This window comes from Ascaphus truei, chromosome 3 (genome assembly GCF_040206685.1).
Source record: "Ascaphus truei isolate aAscTru1 chromosome 3, aAscTru1.hap1, whole genome shotgun sequence".
Taxonomy (NCBI): Eukaryota; Metazoa; Chordata; class Amphibia; order Anura; family Ascaphidae; genus Ascaphus; species Ascaphus truei.
Window position 1 is genome coordinate 166680812 of NC_134485.1, and position 21301 is coordinate 166702112.

At 44.7% G+C, this 21301-nt stretch overlaps 1 pseudogene; it reads left to right on the plus strand.

Moving 5' to 3' along the window:
- The first annotated feature begins 1300 nt into the window (after positions 1-1300).
- LOC142490992 (5-cytosine rRNA methyltransferase NSUN4 pseudogene) lies at positions 1301-3377 on the plus strand (annotated as a pseudogene).
- Positions 3378-21301: the final 17924 nt, after the last annotated feature.

Genomic DNA, 21301 nt, shown 5'->3' on the forward strand with positions numbered 1-21301 from the left:
CACAGTTAATACTGTGGAGGAGATATATAGATGATATCCTCATCATTTGGGACGGTACAGAAGCCTCTCTCTTAGAGTTTATTGCACAGCTAAATATAAATACGTGTACCCTCTCCTTCAGTGGGGAAAATAGTGAAACATTAGTACACTATTTGGATCTTGAAATTACTATTGATTCAGAGCGAATTTGTACCAAAACCTATTTCAAGGATACCAATGTGAATTCCTACATTCATCCATCTAGTTGCCATTTCAAACCCTGGATTGTAAATATCCCTTTCAATCAATTTGCACGTCTTAAGAGAAATTGCACTAATGATGAGCAATTTCAAGAACAGGTACTCTTTCTGAAGGATAGATTCATTCAGAAAGGTTATGATAGACACCTGCTTGACAGTGCTATTGATAAAGTCAGTCTTATTAAAAGGACAAACTTATTAAAAAATAAGAAAAAGATGGATAAAAGATTTGACTTTAGAAAGGGGCCTGCTAATCAACATTCTGCGACCAGGGCTGATCTTGTATTAACAACAGAGGGAGCTAGTCACAATGACCCAACACATAGCAATAAATTTCTGGTGCTTATTACACAATTTAATGATAAACACAAGGCCATACAATCTGCCATTGCTAAGCACTGGAAGATTTTAACTCTAGACCCTGTGTTGAGTGTCGGTATGTCATCGAACCCAAAGATTGTATACAAAAAAGCTCCAAATCTAAAAGGACTAATAGCCCCAAGCCAGTTAAAGTCTGCTCCTTGTTCTATGGGCACACTAAGATCCTATTTAGATTTGAAAGGCAACTATAAATGTGGTAAATGTAAAATATGTACTAACATAATGAACAGGAAAGAGGCAGTCTCTTTTACCACAAAGCAAAGTTTTAAAATTAACCATTTTATTAATTGCTCTACAACGTATGTGGTGTACATTTTACAGTGCCAATGTGGGTTACAGTACATCGGCAAAACAAAACGATGTATGAAGGTGAGGGTAATGGAACATATGAGGAACATTAAAAATATGCAAAAACTAATTGACAAACATATGCCTCTAACCCACCTTTTAAAACACTTTTATGATTGTCATCAGTGTGACCCGAGTGGCATTTCGTTTATGGGTATTGAAGTAATCACCGCCAATCAGCGCTTAGGCAATAGAGATCTACGCCTCAGTAGAAGGGAGCAATTCTGGATTTATACCATGCAAACGAGGTTCCCACATGGTTTAAATGATTATATAGAATTGCTGCTCAGCAAGATGAAGGCTCCGTTTCTGAGCTTCCGCAGATACAAATACAAGAAGAAGCTGCCACTCTTCCAAAAATTCCATGTTCAAGGCTAGCTCTGCAGTACTTCGACATGAATTACAGTGTACAGTTTGGGGAACTCTGGCCTTCAATCCGCATCAGCCTCCTCTCAGAACAGAAGTACGGTGCTCTTGTCAATAACTTTTCCCAGAAGGAGACGATCATGCAAAATCTGAGTGTTTAAAATGCCAAAGACTTTGTCTCTGAATCTCAAAGTGCCTTGGCTGAGTCCCAGCAACATATAACTATGGACGCCGCAGAAGTCAAGGAGCCAGATGGATTCTCCCGGGATCTGGTTCCCCAGGAGCATTATATGCAGCATGACGTGGCACAAAAGCAAACAGCACATCTACTGTCATCACTGTACAATTCAAAACTCACATGTTGCACCTTCTCCAGGGGCGATATCAGCCGTTTCCCCTCAGCCAGGCCAGATTGCTTTGGACATCTGGAGTACTATCTGATGGATGCTGCTTCACTCTTACCTGTTTTGGCTCTTGATGTCCAATTTGATGATCATGTTCTTGACCTGTGCTCAGCCCCAGGGGGAAAGACGCTGGCAGTTTTGCTGACTGAGAACTGTCGATACCTGACTGCCAATGACCTGTCTATCTCCCGCTGCAAACATCTCAGCAGAGTCCTGCAGTCCTACATCCCCAGAGACCTGCGCACGGAGACCCAGGTCTGCATCACCTCGTGGGACGGAAGGAAGTGGGGAGAGCTGGAGGGCACAACCTTCGATCGGGTTCTGGTGGATGTCCCATGTACCACAGACCGGCATTCCCTTCTAGAAGAGGAGAACAACATCTTCCACCGGCTGAGGACCAAGGAACGCCAGATGCTGCTTGCTTGCAACGCCTTGCTGCAGACTGAGCTACTGGTTGCCGGACTGTTGGCTGTGAAGCCGGGGGGAGTGGTGGTGTATTCCACGTGCTCTCTGTCACAGCTGCAGAATGAGTATGTGGTGGAACAGGCGGTGGAGCTTGCGGCCTCTGAACATGGAATCCATGTGGAGATCCTAGACCTGAGCTGCTTCCGGGAACTTTTCAAGGGCACCTTCAACTTCTCACAGGACTGTCGGGTGGGGGAGCTGGTGCTTCCCCACCTTACTGCAAACTTTGGACCCATGTTCTTCTGCAAACTGCACCGGAGGATGTAGTCGGGGCATCTGTGGAATTGTAACCGGTGTGTTAAAACTTGGCATAGCACACAAAGGGCCACTCAGTTGTATGAGCCAGAAGGTTCACTAATGTTTATGGCTGGTTAGTAAATCTGGGCCTTAGTTGTGTTCCAGCTTTTCTAACATCTTGCAGTTTCATCTTGCAGTTTCAGGCTTCCAAGTTTCACCCTGATAAGCAATGCATGGTATGGAGGTTTATCCTGCGCCGTACCCCGCTTTCGTTGGCTTATATGAAAGTGAGGATAGCCGCAAAAACCAAACCAACAAACATTTATATTTATTAATGGTAAAAAATATGTGGGGATACAGTATGTGAAAAACAGACATAGTATGGGATCAGGATAAAAAACATAAAGCAAAAGCAATTTGTAAAAAAAAAAATATATATATTTTATGGAACCTTCTGTTTGTCTCTTTTCTGTTCTAACAATGCTAGTTTTGTCTGAGCTTAAGGCACGGAAAGGCTTGATGGTGCAGGAATCCGAATACTGACCCCATTACACACACACGCACAGGACCAGCGTGCTAAGGGTTAACATGTGCTTGATCTTTGTTGAATCAGCAACCCCACCCACTGGAATGTTAATGAGCCATGGGGACACAAAGGAAAGATCTTTTTGTTCACTCCAGCGTACATCTGTGTTGCCCCAAAGGCGCACAGCCTTTGGCGCAGCCAAAGGGTGTGAGCCGTTTGCTGCCGTTCGCTGATGTTAAAGCTGCTCTATTTCTATCAGAAACTCACAAGCCCTTTATCCCCTGTACCCAATTTTCCTACTTTATCTGTCCATGAAATGTCTGTGAAGTGACTGTATAACCCTGTTCTTTTATTGTAACCATGTATTTTTTATAACTCTGTGCCCAGGACATACTTGAAAACGAGAGGTATCTCTCAATGTATTACTTCCTGGTAAAACATTTTTATAAATAAATTAAATAAATAAAAATAAATAAAATAAATAAAAGAATGAATCATTTGGTGATTACATGGGTTTTATATGCTGTCTTTCTTACTTTTAGATATAACGTTTTAACTATATATGTTTTCATTATTTCTTTAATACATGTCTACCTTGAAATTGTTTACATCTTTGAATTTTAAGTATTATTGTATACATGCTTTTATCTAATATGTTTGAAGGAAAATCCGTTATTTCCTCCCCTGGCTTCAGAACCGAGAGGAACCTTTCCTCTGCCAAGTACACTGAAGCCTTGTGACTGGATACACCATCTGCACCGTTTGCAGCAGACTCCCCCGGAGAAGCTTCCACGCCCTGCCACTGTTATCTTCGATCTTTGGGGAACTATCAGGCCTGGTAGACGAACGAAATGAAACGTAACGCAAGCCAGGTTTCAAATCCTTTGTCTCAATTTATTACTCATAGGGTAATAACTTTTATACAGAAAAAAAAAGATATTGGTTAGAGGCGTAACATAGGCGTAACATAGGCGTATCCTAGGTGTGTCTTGGGCGTAGCTTTGATTAGGGGCGTGATTTAGGGGCAGGACATATTAGTGACGGGACTTTTGGGACGTGTCTTTTACAATATAAGCAATTGTCTGAATACATAGCTTATTCATTGTCTGTTATCAAAAGAGACCTTGAGTCTCTAGCAACTATATTACACTATTTTGCTTCTTGCAGAGAACCATTCTATTATATTCTAACTAAAACATCAGGAAATTGACAACACAAAAGTATCTTAGCAATATCCTTAGCAGGAAGAAAAGAAATGTAATTTAGCAGAAACTGAGTGCATTTAGGAATTATATTTCAGCAAAAGATTGACTACAGAATCTTAACTAGTTATGACCATACAAAATGGAAGCTTAACACGAGTGCAGATTCTGGCCTGACATACTGGTCCTAACAATGTTGGTATGACTTTGGACCTATTTTAAGTTACAATTGGGACTTGTTTAATATTGCTCCAAATTGGAATGTGTCCGCAAGCAGTTAAACTTATATACAAGCTGCAGAGAACCCCATCTGTACTCGTTTGGGATTACATGTGTTTTTATTCATTCTAATTGCACCAAACCCATTGGCTGCTGCTCTGCACTTATTCTCCAGGGACAGCGCTATCACGTGACCTCCCGACGAAGCACTACGTGCGAAACGCGTAGAGGTCACGTGGTGGCAGTTCCTGTGGAGTATTTGCAGCTGGTGGGAGCGGGTCCCCTTGTCTCTAGCAGGGTAAGTACTCAGATTGGTCCGGACCCTTTCTGTAGTGCTTAGCTAGATTACCTTGGTTACCCCCTACCCCACATCAACTATATTGGTGCTATTACCAGTCCCGTTTTTAGTTCATACTGTTTTGACTTACTGTTGTTTTTACCTTGTATCAGTGGATGGTTACCCACTGTCTTAGATAAATAAATTGTTCACACCCCTCAGTGCACCTGTCTGCCTTCTGTTTTTTTCTGTTTGTGAGCCCCCCTTGTGGGAGCTCACTTTTGTAGGGGACGTGTGGAATCCCCCCCCCCCCAGACTGAAGGCTGCAAGAGGGAGTCCTCACAGTACCCACGTTAGCGCGGAGCAACTTAATCCCTATGTGGATAATAGTTATTTGGCACATTATTGTACTGTATGTGGTGGGGTGGGGGGTGGGGGTATTGGCCCCAAGGGTATGTGGTAGGACTCCCTTGTGGGTAGTGGGTGAGGGTGGTTAGGCCTCAGGGGGTGGGGGGGTAGTGGGGGAGGGTATGTGGGTGATGGTGGGTTAACCCCTTAATGACTGTAGAGGTTAATAACCACTATGGTAATTAAGGGGTTAAGGGACATTACATTGGATGTTTTTATTCTTGTGTCAGTTTTGCAGAAGCGGATGGGGCATTGGCAGGATCAAGATGAGGATGGCCTTTATCGTGGCTGCCGGACATGGGTGAGTGCTATATGTATTTAATGTCTTTATTGTTCTGTATGTATTTTAAATGGACAACTGCACTATTATCCATTTGTGGATAATAGTAATGTTGCCCATTACTGTATTGTATGTTGTGTATTGCTATGTTTATTGGGGGCAATTGTCCCCAATAAACATACTATTATGCGTTAACCCCTTCATTGCCTTAGCGGCTATCCGCTATAGTAATGAAGCAGCATTTATGTATTTTAATAATATTGTGCCCTGCTTCCCCAGTTATAGGCCCCGGTTTGGGGCATTGGTTACAGTGTCGACGCCATGTTTATTGCGGGCACGTAGCGTATGGGACGCTATAAACATGGCGGCGACACTGCCCATCCGATCACACATACCGGGGCCTGTAACTCGGGAAGCAGGGGGTCCCTGGTCCACAAAGTAATGCGGTTCAGCTCAGGGGACCCCCTGCTCACTGTACAGTATTATTAAAAAAATATTCATGATGGTTCGTTACCGTAGCACATAGCCGCAAAGGTAAGGAATGAGTCTTTATTGATATGTGTGTTTTATTCATAGTGTAGATGTGCAGAGGGTCTCCGGAGCTGAACCGCTTTGGTTTTAGGTCCGGGGACCCCCTGCTTCCCGAGATACAGGCCCCTTTATGGGGTGCCGGTATCCCTCTGCTTTGTTTAAATTCCGCGGTCACGTGATCGGGACCTTTAAATGCAGAGGGATACCGGCACCTCATAAAGGGGCCTGTATCACGGGAAGCAGGGGGTCCCCGGACCTGAAACCAATGCGGTTCAGCTCCGGAAACCCCCTGCACATGTACACTATGAATAAAAATGGTTTTAACAATAAATTTTAATGTGCCGATGTTTGCGCCGAGAGAGCAGCGGATCTCTCTCTGCTGCAAACACATCTCGGCAGGGGACGGCTTCTCGGCAGTTTCTCGCCAGGCAGCCGTCTCGCAACCGGTTACTAGCCATTTTATCAAATGGTGGTGGCTAATTCATTCGCCAGGGATTCGCCCCTTACAGCATACAGCCAGTTTAACACGCCAAAAACATGGCTAATTGATTAACTGGCTAATGCATTTTTTTGCTGCTTACTGCATGATGCCCCAAAGACTTAAAAGGAACATAGAGAAGTTTACTAAAGAAATTAAAGAACGTAAACACAAAAAAATTTGCGACATGTAAATGATTACAAAACAGGGAAAATCTATAAAACTAATAAAACCACACATAAAGAGTACCACGAATCATCCACTGAGTGGGAAAATTCCGACACTGATGAGAACACCACAGAACCAGATAACACCTTTAGTAGCGCATCTTTTTTAGAGTTACAGAGGAGAAGTGGACGAGGTGGAGGTCACCGAGGAAGAGGCGAAAGACAAGATGAGGCAAGGGAAAACTCAGAGACCGTGAGATATGGGGTTACAGGGGCAGAGGAAGGGGGAGGAGGAGGAACCATCGCTAGTCACAACAAGTGAGCAGGGTGAATTGAAGGTGGTAATCTAACGACCATAGCCCTAACATCTGCACAAGAACTGGTCCAAAAAAAGGCCTATCGTTTACCCCATCTTGCAATTTCAATCTCTTTGATAGGGTCAAAGACATCAATCTCTTTGGCCGAAAACTGGCATTACATGAATGTCATAAAAGAAGAGAAATGCTAACCACCCCAGAAAAGTTTTTGGCTTCAGCCGATGAAATGGACCTTGAAAATCTAAAAACCCTGGTTTCACAAGAAGGTGACAGTAATAAATATCCAGGCCATGGTCCATTTACCTCACTTAGGACAAAAAGCCGCTTTACGCCACCACCAGAAACGAAGCGTGACCGCAGTGCTGAGGTAGGGAATTGGTTAACGCCGACCCACAGCCACGCAGGCATGCCTAGGATGTAGAGTAGTCGTTCAAGCCAGGTCAGGATTACAGATTGGAAAATAGTTAAAGTACTTGCCAGGTTCAGAAGCAGAGAGTTGCGGATCGTCAGAGTGCATAGCCAGGTTCAGGATTGGAAAGTAGCGGATCATCGGGATACTGTCATGCTGTGCAGCCCGCAGACCAGACCAGTCACCTGTACTGAGGTGGGATGTAGAGTATACGCACCGACAGCAGAGGGGGCGTGTCCGGGATGTGGCGTAGTAGCCGAGTCCGAGGATATGGAAAGTTCCGTAGTCAAAATCCATAGCTGAGTCCGAGGGTCTTAGAGGTAGAGTAGTCTGTAGGAAAGCCGAGTTCAGGAGCCAGAGGGGGTATTCAGATGAGCCGGGTCAATAGCTGTAGGAAATAAACAGAAAGAGAGCACGACACAGGTTCCAGGCAACACAGGTAGCACGGAGCTATGCAGAGCAAGGAAATGAAAGAAAAGCAGGATATTTAAAGTGGCAGTGACCAATCCGGACGAGGGGCATGGCGGGGGCGTGTTGGGGAGCTGCTCGTGAGTGGCTGTGAGACCAGGAAGTAGTAGAGCACAGCTGAGAGTGCTGGAGACATGGTGAAGATTCCCATGCCAAGCGGGGGGCGGAGACAGGCATAATGGGCGCGCTATAAATCCTTGAAGAAGCACACTCTGTAACACCAGCACCAGAATCCAAGATGGCGGCTGCGGCGGAGCTCAAGGTATGTGCTGGGCGGCGGCATGGGTAGCGATGGGGGGCAGGGGCAGCAGCCGCTGCAGTACTGGTAGTGGGTAAGATGGGGTAACGCCGCAAGGGATGTGGCCCCCGATTCTTTACAATACCCTTCCCCCCTCCAGGATCGACCTCAGGATGATCCATCCAAGGTTTCTGTGGAAATTTCTTGTGGAAGAGATTGAGTAGAGCTGGAGCATCAATGTCTTCCCTTGATATCCAGGAACGCTCTTCTGGACCATAGCCCTTCCAATGTACAAGGAACTGTACTTTTCCCCTGGATATACGGAAATCCACGATGGACTGTACCTCGAATTCTGAGTATCCTTGGACCGTAACAGGGTTGGTTTACGGGTTTTTGCAGGGAAGCGATTGCTCTCAACGAAAGGTTTGAGCAGGAATACATGGAATGCGTTGGGAATGTTCATGGGTGGAGGCAACTGTAAACGGAACGTTACAGGATTGATTTGTTCCTGAATCAAGAAAGGCCCCAAAAACCTAGGCGCCAATTTCGGGGTAGGAGTCTTCAGTCTGATATTCTTTGCTGAAAGCCAGACTCGGCCCCCTGGCTTGTAATTGGGAGCCTGTTGACAACGACGATCTACTTGAGACTTTAACCTCTGATCTGCCCTAAGGAGTGCGGATTGGATCTTGATCCATGAGTTCTGTAGCGTGGTGAACCGTTCATCAGCTGCTGGCACTCCTGAAGGAGTGTTGGAGATTGGAAGCCAACTTGGATGAAAGCCGTAATTCACGAAAAACGGAGATTCTTGCATAGATTCATTACTGAGAGAATTGGAAGCAAATTCCGCCCATGGTAACAGATCAACCCAATTATCTTGGGTATCAGAAATAAAGCATTGTAGATACTGTTCAAGGCTTTGATTAAGTCTCTCAGTTTGCCCATTAGTTTGGGGATGATAGCCTGAAGAGAAGGATAAGGCCATACCAAGCCTCTTGGAGAAAGCACGTCAAAACCTTGATATTAATTGCGATCCTCGGTCAGAAACTATGGACGTAGGGATCCCGTAGATACGAAACACTTCTTTGGTAAAAATATCTGCCAGGGTGGGAGAGGAGGTAAGACCCTTGAGGGGAACAAAATGGGCCTGTTTAGAAAATCGGTCTACTATGACCAAAATGGTAGTCATACCTCTGGACGGCGGAAGATCTACAATAAAATCCATCAAAATATGTGACCATGGACGATCAGGTACTGGAAGAGGCATGAGTAACCCGGAAGGCTTTTGATGAAGAGTCTTGTTCTGTGCACAAACTGGACAAGCGCGTGTAAATTCGTGAATGAGTTTTGCCATATTAGGCCACCAAAAGGTGCGCTTAATGAGATCCAAAGTTCTCTAGAAGCCGGGATGGCCGGCAGACCGGACGGAGTGACCCCATTCCAAGATCTTCTGACGAAACTTGGGGGCGGCATAAAGGGTTCTTTCCGGTACCTCTAGACCACTCAGAATCTGTGACTGGGCTTCTATGATCTTTTCAAGAATATCAAAAGAGTTGGCGGAGACTATGCATTTCGAAGGTACAATTGTTTCTGGGATTTCTTTGGATTTTTCCCCAGGGGAAAATTGTCTAGACAAGGCATCAGCTCTTATGTTCTTCGTGCCGGGGATGTACGATAGAGTATAATTAAATCTTGAAGGAAAAAAAGTGCCCAGCGGGCTTGACGAAATCCTAGACGACGTGCACTTTCGATATAGATTCTTATGAAATGTAAAAATAGCAATCGGTTCACGGGAGCCTTCCAGGATCTGCCGCCACTCCTGTAAAGTCATCTTGATGGCCAGGAGTTCTCTGTTGCCGACGTCATAGTTCTTTTCAGCAGGGGAGAACTTTTTTGAAAACAATCCACATGGGTGCAATTTATCTTGAGGGGAGAGTCTCTGGGAGAGAATGGCACCCATACCACAATCAGAGGCGTCCACTTCTAACGTAAACGGAAGACTAGTATCAGGATGACGAAGCAAAAGCTTGCTTCAAGGTTTCAAAGGCGTAGACGGCCTCCGGAGGCCACACAGATGGGTCGACTCCCTTCTTAGTAAGCGCAGTGATGGGAGCCACAGTGGTAGAAAAATTTCAGATTAATTTTCTATAGTAAATGGAAAAGCCCAAAAAACACTGAATGGACTTAAGAGAATTGGGCAGGGGCCAATTCAAAACAGCCTTAAGTTTTTCTGGGTCCATCGAAATTCCTTTTTCCGAAATGATATAGCCTAAGAAGGCGGTAGAAAACTGATGAAAAAGACATTTCTCGAGCTTTGCGTAGAGATTATTGACACGGAGACGAGAGAGGACAAGTCTAGTATGCTGGACATGATCTTGAAGATTCCCAGAAAAAATTAGAATATCGTCAAGGTAAATAATTACGAAGGAATTGAGGACATCGCGGAATACATCATTCATAAAATCCTGAAAGACAGCAGGAGCATGTCATAAACTAATTGGCATCACGAGATACTCGTAGTTTCCGCTTCTTGTATTGAAGGCGGTTTTCCATTCATCGCCTTCTCGAATACGTATGAGGTTGAAGGCTCCTCGGAGGTCTAGCTTGGAAAAAATGTTGGCCCCTTGAAGCCTATCAAACAGTTCCGAATTCAGAGGTAGGGGATACCGTTTTTGACAGTAATGAGATTGAGGCCCCGGTAGTCAATGAATGGTCTCAGGGATCCATCATTTTTCTTTACAAAAAAGAAACCGGCACCAGTGGGAGACGAAGAGTTGCGAATGAATCCCTTCTCAAGATTCTCTTTGATCTAGGTTGCCATGGCTTCAGTGTCTGGGAGAGACAAGGGGTAGGACTTAGACTTTGGCAGGACGGCACCAGATCAATGGCACAATCATAGGGTCTATGAGGAGGCAGGACCTCTGACTGAGACTTACTGAAAACATTGATGAAATCAGCATATACTTCGGGAAGAGTGGAGTTGCTATCAGTAGGCGTTTCCATTCCCGCGATAACTGTGGCAGGAGCTATGACCAGCGAGGATGAGGCGTCTGTCTCTGGCTCCCATTGAATCGGTTTGCAGTCCCTCCAATCTATGCGTGGGATGTGATGCTGTAACCAAGGTAACCCTAGGATAACTGAAACATCAGGAGAATGTATTACGTCAAAGGAGATGATCTCGGTGTGAGTACCGGCAGATAAAGTGAGAGGAAGAGTCTCTAATGTGATGAAAGCTGGTTGCAAAGGACGTCCATCAATAGCCTCAAGTCCAATTGGTGCTTTCTTGTAGATAAGAGAAATCTTGTTACGGGTGGCGAAATCTTGGTCAACAAAATTACCACCGGAGCCTGAATCGAGAAAAGCAGCAGTAGTTACACGAAAATTCGGGCCTTCAAGCGAAACTGGGAGCATAATCCTTTTAGGGAGTTCCTCTTTAGAGAGGGAGCGAGAAGAAATTGATCCGAGGGTAAGTCCCTCTTGCGTGGCTGGTCCCGTTTGTTCCTTGGGCCTTAAGGGACAAAAATGTACCATATGATCTGGTGATCCACAATAATGCATAGGCCCTCATTCTGGCGGCGAACCCTCTCGGCCGTCCTGTCGGGAGTACGGATCCGCTGACTGCCAATCTGCATGGGTTCCACAGCCTCAGGAACAGGCCGAATAGCCGGAAGAGGCCTAGAATAAGGAGGGTCAGAAGGCCCGAACCTGGGACGTTGGCGTTCATGATGTCGCTCCTGGAGGCGCTGATCCACGCGTATGCACTGTGCGATCAAATCCTCCAATGCTTGGGGTCGGGTCGGGGCTGAACTGCAATTTCATCCTTTACAGATTCAGACAAACCTTGCCAAAATACAGCAGTAAGTGCCTCTTCGTTCCAACGAGTCTCTGCTGCGACGGTCCGGAATTCCAGTGCATATTTGGTCACGGACCTGCGACCCTGAGACAAATGAACTAGAGAAGAGGCAGCAGTGTTCCTGTGAGCAGGAATATCAAATACCTGCTGGAATTCTTGGCGGAAGAGCTGGTAATCCGAGGAGATCTCCAGATGCAGTTCCCAGATGGGAGAAGCCCAGGCCAAGGCATCCCTGTAAAGAGAGCGTAAAGATAGGCTACCTTGGTACGTCCGGTAGGAAAGAGGCTTGGAGATATTTCAAATTGAATTTCACACTGGTTCAAAAAACCTCAACAGGCCAGAGGGTCACCCGCATATGCTTTAGGCATAGGGATTCTGAGTTCCGAAGGCCGGGCGCTTACAGGTGCGGCTGCAGCTGGTGGCGGAATGGGCTGTAGTGAGAGAGTGGATAGCTGTTGAATCAAAGCGGAAATCTGCGTTCCCAAAGCTTGGATACATTGCGCAAGGGTCGTAAGTAGATCCCCCACCTCAACCAGGTCTGCATTTGGGCTCTGCATAATGTCACACTGTGCAGACCGCAGACCAGACCAGTCCCCTTAACTGAGGTGGGATGTAGAGTATACGCACCGACAGCAGGGGGGGGGTGTCCGGGATGTGGCATAGTAGCGTAGCCAGGCCTGAATGTAGATAAAGAATGGTCAAGTACTTGCCAAGTCCGAGGATATGGAAAGTTTCGTAGTCAAAATCCGTAGCTGAGTCCGAGGGTCTTAGAGGTAGAGTAGTCCGTAGGAAAGCCAAGTTCAGGAGCTAGAGGGGGTATTCAGAAGAGCCGGGTCAATAGCTGTAGGAAATAAACACAAAGAGAGCACGACACAGGTTCCAGGCAACACAGGTAGCAAGCAGCTATGCAGAGCAAGGAAGTGAAAGCAAAGCAAGATATTTAAAGCGGCAGTGACCAATCCGGACGAGGGGCATGGCGGGGGCGTGTCGAGGAGCTGCTCGTGAGTGGCTGAGAGACCAGGAAGTAGTAGAGCACAGCTGAGAGTGCTGGAGACATGGTGAAGACTCCCACGCCGAGTGGGGGGCGGAGACAGGCATAATGGGCACGCTATAAATCCTTGAAGGAAGCGCGCGCTGTGTAACACCAGCACCAGAATCCAAGATGGCGGCCACGGCGGTGTTCAAGGTATGCTCTGGGTGGCGGCATGGGTAGCGATGGGAGGCAGGGGCAGCAGCCGCTGCAATACTGGTAGTGGGTAAGGAGCGGTCACGTCGCAAGGGTCGTGGCCCCCAATTCCTTACAGTTACGTAGCCAGGTTCAGGTTAGGAGAATATCAGATCGTTGGAGTACTTAGCCAAGATGTTCACAATGTTCAGCGTTCCTCTTGATAAGGAAAGATGTGAAAAAAAGAATATAGTGTAGTACGATCACAATATTATAAACATATAGAGGTGGTAAGATATGCACTCACGTTCAATTGCCTATACCAGGCATGTAAAGGTATCTTTTTGATGCAATCTCCTGATGTAGTTTCCCCTCCGTGTGGTAATAACAGATTTCAATGGGGATTTTTATAAAAGCTCCAGCTTTATATAAATTAAAGTGTAGGTTTACACATCACAGTTTAAAAAACAAAAGGACAGACCAGTTCGTGTATGTTGCTCCGGTTTCAACGACATCCACCGCCGATCCAGCCGGCGTTCTACGTCACTTCCGGTTTTGGTGCAGCACTGTAACTTGTGTGTCCCTCGTCAGTCAGGATATCTGCCCCTCTCCTGTGTTTCCTGAGCAGTTTCTCCAGTCTCTGTACTGCACCAGGCTGCCAGAAATCAGTTCCGATCTTTTCATGCAGAGGAAAAACAGTAATTAGCCAAGGTCAGGACTGGAGAAAGGAGAATGGTCGAACAAGCCGGATCAGGAGTGGAGAAAAGCGGAGTCCAAGGTACAGTACTAGCAGGGTTTAGGCAACAAGAGGTCAACAGGCAGGCAAGGCAAGGTCTCAGGAACAAGAATGCAGCAAGGCACGGCGTCACACTGACTATGCTCAGCAAGGAATGAGAGCAGACTGAAGGTATATAAAGGCGGAGCCTCCAATAGCAAGCAAGGGCGGAGCCAGGAAGAAAGCACCGATAGGCTGCTGGTGCACACAGGTGTGCCCTATGATGCAGCCTAATCGGGAATGGGGGCAGGACTGCTCGCTCGCTGTCCTGCGAGCGTCACGGAGGGCCGGGGGCGGGGCCTAGAACGTATGTCACTCCTACACTGATTATGAGTGACCTTAGGGCAAGAGTGGGTGGGATCAATCGCGTGTCGGCCCACACGTGTCACGGAGGTCAGGGGGCGGAGCCGAGAGCGCGCATCACTCCCACGTCGGTCCTGTCCATCACCAGAGTGGAGGCGGGGCTTGTACCGCGCATCAGCAGGGAGGCTGGCCGAACGCACCCATCGGGAGGCGGGGTTCAGGCCGTGCAAGGTCCGCGCGCATACTGGGACCACGAGACAGCGCATCCTGAGTGTCCGTCACGGAAGGCTTGTTGGGGTGAGGAGACGGTCTGCGACCACCAGGATGGCGAATCCTCACAACCACTTAGCTCTGACACTAACATTGATAATTTAAGACTAGTTACGAAGGATTTAAAACTGCTCCCCCCTACCCTAGAGTAGGGCAAGAAAACATGACACTTTTGGAGAGAAAAGCTTTAAAAGAACTAACAGAACTAAAATAAATCATTGTAAAACCTTCAAACAAGGGAGGAAATATTGTCATCATGGATGAGGATAAGTATGTTGCAGAAAATATAAGACTCCTTAGCGATCAGAATTGCTATGAAGTTCTTCATTAAGATCCCTCTACCACCTTCTTTAAAAGTCTTCAAGTAATCCTTAAAAAAGGATTACTGAATAAGGTGATATCAGAACAGGAGTACAACTATATCTTAGTGGAAAAGTCAAAGGTGGCCACATTTTACAGCATACCAAAACTACATAAGAACTCTTAACATCCACCAGGCAGACCGATTGTGTCGGGCATTGATTCCTTAAGTGAACATGCTAGCACATATTTAGATAAAATCCTCCAACCTTATGTGACAAGCCTGCCATCACACATGGAAGACACCACAGATGTACTGAGAAAGATCGATGGTGTGCAGATAACAGCAGACACATTCTTGACTTCATTAGATGTGGAATCGCTGTACTCCAGTATACAGCATCCAGTAGGTTTGGCAGCGGTTTCACATTTTTTAAGGGCCAGGCGTTTGTAACACAAGGCACATAGCAAGTTCACTCTAGAATCTCTGGAGTTTATGTTGAAACACAATTATTTTCTCTTCAAGGGCAAATTTTATCATCAATTACAGGGAATGGCCATGGGCATAACCTGTGCGCCATCTTATGCCAATATCTATCTAGGGTGGTGGGAAGAGACCAAAATGCAGGTACACACACAGCACGTCGATCTCTGGTCGCGCTATATTGACAACGTGATATTGTGGAATGGGACAGTAGATGAGTTCAACCTCTTTGTGGAAACTATGAACTGGAACAATCACAATCTCAGGCTTACTAGTGAAATAAACCAGGAGAGGATAACATTCCTGGATCTAGAAATTTTCAAGGACCATCAAAGTGGCCTACAGTCAACAGTTCCCACGAAAGCCACAGCCACAAATAATCTACTTCTGTTTTCCAGCCACCACCTTAGACCACAGATAGAAGGCCAGTTCTAAAGGGTCAAAGGAAACTGCTCAATACCCCAAGACTTTGAAAAACAATCAGAAGTAATGGGTAAAAGGTTTTCAAATAGGGGCTACAGTAGATCCTGCATTAACAGAGCATACAAACGTGCAAAGAATTCAGACAGGAATGCACTACTACTCTATGATAATAAAAAGACTGAACAAGTTGGACAGAATCATTGGCACGTACAATAAACAGTGGAGGGAGGTGAAGTGGGTATTAAACAAACACTGGCATAACCTCTTGGAAGATGAAATATATAAAAAAAAAAGTCCTCAATGACACCCCTTCCATCACCTACAGACGGCCAAAAGATTGGTCGGACCAGCTTGTTCATAGTCACTACCAGGCACCAATAACACCAGTTGTGGTGTCAAGAAGTCAGGGAGCGCAGTACACCAGTGGGAACATGTTGGGAAAGAGCATAACACAAATGATAGTGCAACACTGTGTGATAAAATAATGATTAACATAAAACTGCAGTTAGAGCAACATAAAAGAAAAAGGAGTCCATGAAACTAATGAGAGGCACACAATGAATAGAGATGCTACACGAATCAGAGGAACATCAAATGTATTCATCAAGCAGATACCATAAGGCATACAGATGCAATGGGGACTTACAAGAACTTACAAGAAAGCCCCAAAATCAGGCAATGTGTATAACATACAGTCAGTGTCTGTTGTGGGAGGTGAAAACCTGTGAGTGATGAACTGCTGCAGGGGGTAAAGCTGCGCCGCGATTCCTCTACTGCAGAGCACCCCAGGACTTCCGGGTTTAAGTCTCCCGCTCCACGTGACAGCGTCACACTGCAGACACAGCAAGCTCCTACTGGCATAGGAATCAAGACTCATGATCTCTATTCATTGTGTGCCTCCCATTAGTTTCATAATCATTATTTTATCACACAGTTTTGCACTATCATTTGTGTTATGCTCTTTCCCCACATGCTCACTGACTTCTTGACACCACAACTAGAAAAGGATCAACAAGGAAGATCCATTGAAGGTTGAGCTGCAATTTATCACTGGTTGTATATTTTTCCTTTCTTATTATTGCTGTTATTTTATTATTGCTGGTTTTTTATTGCCTGATATTGTGCTTTACCTGGAACACCCCCAGGAGCGCCTGGTGATCTGTGTTCTTTACCAATAACACCAACATGGTTGACCAATGAAACAGTAGGAACATTTCAGAGTGGCGCTTGTAAGGAGTGCAGGTTTATAAATCCCAGCAAGGAAATTCAGAATTATAACGGTACCAAGATCTATACAATTAAAAATGTTATTAACTGCAAGACCTGTGGTGTGATCTACCTGGCCACTTGTAAATGTGGCACGATGTATGTTGGCAAGACATCTCGTCAACTTTGTCGCCACATACTGGAACATGCAAGCACAATAAGAAATAACATAGACACGCCGGTGGCACGACATGTGAACCTAGTTCATCGTGGGGATGTCAACCAGTTGACTTTTCAGGGAATTGATTATACTGCACCGACACACTTTATTCGAGCAAATACCCGGTATGTACCTGGCAGATACCTGGAATGCGCCGCTCCTCACCTCTGACAAGCCCCGTTGCATTTGCCTTCCCAGCCTGGGTTCATGCCTGGCTGATGGGCGGCTGATCTGTTAAATGATAATGATTAGGATTTAATAGGCTGCAATGCTTTGCGTGTCTACCAGATGGCATAAATTCATGAATTGTAATGCAGTTTATATATATATACTGTGCAGTATTGCAGCCAGCGGGAATAAAATGCTTCAATCCCTGCTTGGAAAATAACTCAATGCACTCGGGCAGAAAACAGTCACAAACCTCAATACACCCGGGTATACCCGAATTCGTGGGACTAGCCAAGCTCGGATAAAGTGTGTCGCCAGTGTATAACATTAGGACTATGAGGAGGTGACTCAATGCCCTATTAAGGAGGGAAGCAAGGTGGATTTTCACCCTGGGCACCCGTGTATAGAAATACAACTCATGGTATGATAATACATATACAGTAGTCACAAATACACATTCTAAATAATGCCTATAGTACACAAACATATATACAAATGCACATAAAAAAACAACAGCAATGTGAAACAAGTAAATTAAAATTGCACCAACATGCAATGAACTCCATATATCCCATCTTTACCAGACAGAAATAATGTCACTAAAAAAGACTGCAAAATATACCCTCTAAATGGAAAAACATCTATATGTATATATAAATGTAGACAAATGAATCATAATTCTGATATTGTTATATATACACCAAGACAAAAGATATCTGTATATATATTCCCCATTGATTGCTATCCCTAAGGGAGAAGCGCAGGGATTCACTTTTTGTTTTGCACATGGCTAATAGTACCTGCAACGATCTGCTACTTTCCAACCCCGACCTCAGCAAGTATCACGACTACTCGAAACTCTCCAACCCCGACCCAGCTACCTCGACTAATCTACACTCCAGACGCGCCCACACATCTGTGGGTAGCGTTTATATCAGCCCCCACCTCGGCCTTGTGGTCACGCCTTGTTTGTGTTGAGCACTCCGCTACACACTTACCTTATAGGGTCGTGTGGTAAACACTACAGTGTCTCACTTTAAGGAGAGCTTAATATGGGTCACCAAATATAGAAGTGCTCTTAATTAGGTTTTAATTGTACTAATTTTTGTTGTTAAGTTCTATTTTAATAAAATGTATTTATTTTAATTATTAAAGTAGTGTGCATTGATTAGGGCTCTTTCTCTCCCGTGGTTAACACATATGCTTTTTCCCTGATAGCACCACTCTTACCTGTTGTACTTCAGTATGTAAAAGAAAGATTGGGAGAATGAACCCCCTGCGATGCTAACCAGATATGTCCGTGTATATAGGTGTATAATGTATAACACACAAATGATTCTTGGTCCTTCCTTCAAAAAACAGCTTGATTAATCCATTGGAGTAATGTCCCTCATTGTAAACCACTTGAAAACCACAAAATTCTATGCTTGTTCAATAGCCTTATATCAGGTAGATTTTGTATGAACTTTGCAAAGGTGTTGTTGTAGCTTGTAGCATGTAGCTAAACACAAAGCCAGTGAATAAGTAATGTCCGTGAAATGGTTACTCACTCATTGCGCTGTGGGACTCCGGGTGCTGTCGGCGTGCTCCTACCAGGTATATTCAATATGAAGACAAGGAAGGTTAGGACGGCGGTGAAGCTGCCTTGAAAGGAGAAGTGAAGACCGGACTGCTAACTTCAAGGTACAAAAAGATTTATTGGAGTCACATTTAAAAGTAGCAAGAGCAACCTCTTACGCGTTTCGTGCGATGCAACGCACTTTATCACTTTGGTGACCAGTCTCCCCTGTTCAATGCAAAGCCTTAGGTGGGCAAGAGGCTAAAGCCTGCATGGAACTCCTGTCAGGAGGGGGAGAGGTTGCTGTAGCGAAATGCCTGTTCACTTGAAAGCCTGTCCTGATATGCTGGAATATGTGCTGCAACCAATAAAGCATCCTGATTAAAAAGTTCCTGGCGCCCTCCTTTCCTATTTTTACTGCACCTATCTACACTACTCCTACAGCCCTGGCCTGAACCCACGAGGAAAGAAGAAGACCCTGAGATCAAAGGTAAACCTGCTGAGTTGACACCGTGAGCTGGTCTAAACCCTGTCAGGAAGAGTGTATAGAGATTAATTAGAGACTACTACCACCCAAATTATAATAATTCCCCATGTACACCCTATCTCCTGCTGCAGGGGGTGGGGGTGATAGGGGTGTTACAATTGTCTCCCATTTTGGTTGAAATCTTACATTCCCCATACTGTGAGAATATTTATCAAAAACAACTGGGGCGGTTTATTTGGGTTTTGAGTAGTGAATGCCATTTCATATTTGACACACACCACTGTCACACTTGTTGTTGTTGTGCATGTTTTTTGCATATATATAATCAAAATCGAATAGACAATACCATTCTGTGGGTAACGAAATGCTTTTATTTGTGCGAGCTTTTGAGATACACTGATCTCTTCTTCCGGCGGTGTTACAATGGATAAAGCAAGAAAGTTTTCACTTCAAAACAGTGCATCTTGGAATGTATCTGTGACTGAAGCCTATCTCTCCCCCTTGTGCAGTATGCGATTTATGACTTAAGGTGTTAAATTGTCCCTGAATGTTAGTGATGTAAGAGTGTGTGTATGTGTGTGTGTACAGCTATTTTAAAGCAGCATATGCCGAGCCGCTCTGAAACCCGCGGCCAGCCGTGCTCTGTTTTCCAACCTTTAGAAATTGACTCTTTTTTCGATCGGCTTTCGATCGGTTTTCTATTGTGCGCAAAAATTGCTTTTTAGCGTTGACTGCAATACCGTCTAGAAACTCAAGTGGGCGATCGCGAGTTGTTGTCTTAAAAGTCTAATAGCAATTCAACCTACAGCCGTACATTTCTGCAAGTCTGTGTGCACGAACAGTAATTGTAAATTTGAAGATTTATATTTGAAGCAGAGATTAATTAATGTTCCGAGTTCATACTGTATATAGTAGTATGAGGCTCCTTAGCCATACACATAAAAAATATGAAGACACATACTCTACTGTATACAGGATACTAAAGGGAAAAGAAGTACAGTATTACAAAAATATAACGTTGCGTCTTCTTCCGAATATAAAATATTTTTCCAGCTCATGCGGATTGGAACCTTGTCGAAACGCATACTGTATGCGTATCATCATATTTCTATATGTATGATTTATTAATCAATACTTTTGCTAGGCTTGCTCTTCTTTTCATACTGTTTATATTTTATGCGCATGCGTGTATGTCTCATTGGAACCTTATTGAAACGCGTATAATCACATTTAGGCGCATGGGTGTATGACTTCTCATTCAATTTGAATTTCAAGTCTGAAAAAAAGCAACGTTTCATAAAAGCGATATTATCCATCGAAATCCCTCCATTTGCCGTTTCTTTTTTCTGAGGAAAATTAAAATGATTACTGGTACCGTATATTATATGTTTCCGTTATTGCTGTTCTGTTGTTCAAAATGTATAACATAATGTTTTAACTCCAATTTTTTTTTAAAAAGTTGTACCTTTTATGAAAATGTCAGTGTCTCAAAAACATACAGTAAGTACTGTATAACATTTCACATAATGGTTGGTTAAAATCAATCAGTCCCCTCAAGAAGGCACAATCATTTTCTCGGGGGGAGGAGCATCTCTTGTTCACAGACACTCATGCGCCTAAATGTGATGACACACATATGCGTTTCAACAAGGTTCCAATGAGACATACAGTACGTGAATGCGCCTAGCTGTCCACCAATTGTTCAGTATCTACTGTAGAAGCTGCTCAGCCAATCATATTGCTGGACTACATTTTCTAGAATTGTGAATAAAATAATAGAACTAAATAACCATAAGCAAAGCGATTGATTACAGGAGAACGGACCGATCTGCAGTAACTAATCACTTGTCTGTGTGCATAATGTATTGATATTTTTTAAAAAGAATAAAATATGGCAGCTTGAACTGCAGGTTTTTATCTACATTATAGACTTTGCCAATCGGTTGGCGCCGAGCCCCTGCCAGTCCCGTATTCTTGATTATACATGTAGTTGACAGGTGACAGCGGGCCTGCTACATCGGTAGTTGACAGCTGATGAAGCTGGAAATCTTTTTGGTACATGCAAGCTTGCTGGTATCTATACGTGAAATCTTGCTCAGGCTGCAGGTATCCTGGTGGGGACAGATAGCAAG